This window comes from Neomonachus schauinslandi, chromosome 10 (assembly GCF_002201575.2).
Source record: "Neomonachus schauinslandi chromosome 10, ASM220157v2, whole genome shotgun sequence".
In the NCBI taxonomy this organism is placed as follows: domain Eukaryota; kingdom Metazoa; phylum Chordata; class Mammalia; order Carnivora; family Phocidae; genus Neomonachus; species Neomonachus schauinslandi.
In genome coordinates this window covers 111,647,826-111,649,147 of record NC_058412.1, presented here as the reverse complement: position 1 = coordinate 111,649,147, position 1,322 = coordinate 111,647,826, and positions in this window count along the sequence as shown.

Here is a 1,322-nt window from a genome sequence, read left to right as displayed (position 1 = left end):
CTTGGTACTTTGCACCAATGTCCCAAGGACCCAATTGAGCAACTGCCTGACTTCAGCTGTCTTTCCAGTCCCTACCAGATCATGAGTCCTGAAGGCCTTCTCAGACACTAAGTTCTGTTATCTCTCCATATAAAATCTTGTTCTAGTCTGGAATGAAAATATCTGCAGAGCAGTCATGTGGAAGAGAGCACAGTCCTTTCTGCTCCTTTCCAACTATAAAAACCTGTGATTTTGCTAATGATTTATAATAAGATTTTATAAACAAGTGGCCAGAGCTGTGAAACTACTATATATGAAGGCCTGGATAATTTTTAGACAAGGTACAATTAAATGCATATAAGTATGTGTGTGCTTATAGTTCTTTTTTTTTAACCAAAAAAAGTAACTATATATAGCTCTAAAATGTTTTTATTCAATACATGGTAGACAACTTCCTTGTCGGCACATAAAAATTAACGTCATTGCTTCTAGGACTCACATACTATTCCATCATGTAGACAGACCATAATTTGTACATCTAACCCTTATTCAGGGTAAAATGTGATCTTTCCAGATCTTTGATAAGACAAATAGAACTGCAACTGGCTTTTTGCACAGTTATTTTTACTTACTTGGACAAAAATTTCAAAGTAAGTTCCTAGAGGTGGACTTGCTAGGTAGAGTAAGTTTATGATTTTGTTTTTCATGAGTACTTATTCCATGTCTCCTGTGGATCAAACATAGCCAGAAGAAATCACTCACTGTCCAGGGCAAAAAAACTTTAGAAGACCCAAATGAACATTCTTTACATAAACCCAGAAAAATCAAGGTTGTGGCAACTTCTCAACTGTAACACTGATATGAAAGGAAAATAAATACTTTAAATAGTGAAGGAAAAGAAACATGAACCTAGAAATCTTATATTCATTTACACTGCTATTTAAATATAGAAGTATAACAAAAATATTCTCAAGCTAGAGGGCCTAAGAATGTTTGCCACACAAAGACACATTTTGAAAACACTCTTGGAGGAAGAACTCAAATAAAGAAATGAATCCAGGAGAAAGGTGGAAATGATATGAGAGGTAAGAATTATCAATTAGTTTGTAATTTTTTAGTTGATTTGAAAAAAACTAGACTTGGGGGGGTATAGACAAAGAAAATGTATCCCATAATTCCCATAAGTTTTAGATAATTAATGTGATTCAGGAGGGGATGGCCAAGGGTCAGTGGAGAGAAAGGCCAGGAATATGAAAACATTGCTGAGGTACTTGCCTTGTTAAAAGTAAGGTATAATTATAGACAAGTTTCAGTAATCAATAAAGATAGATTATCATGGACAT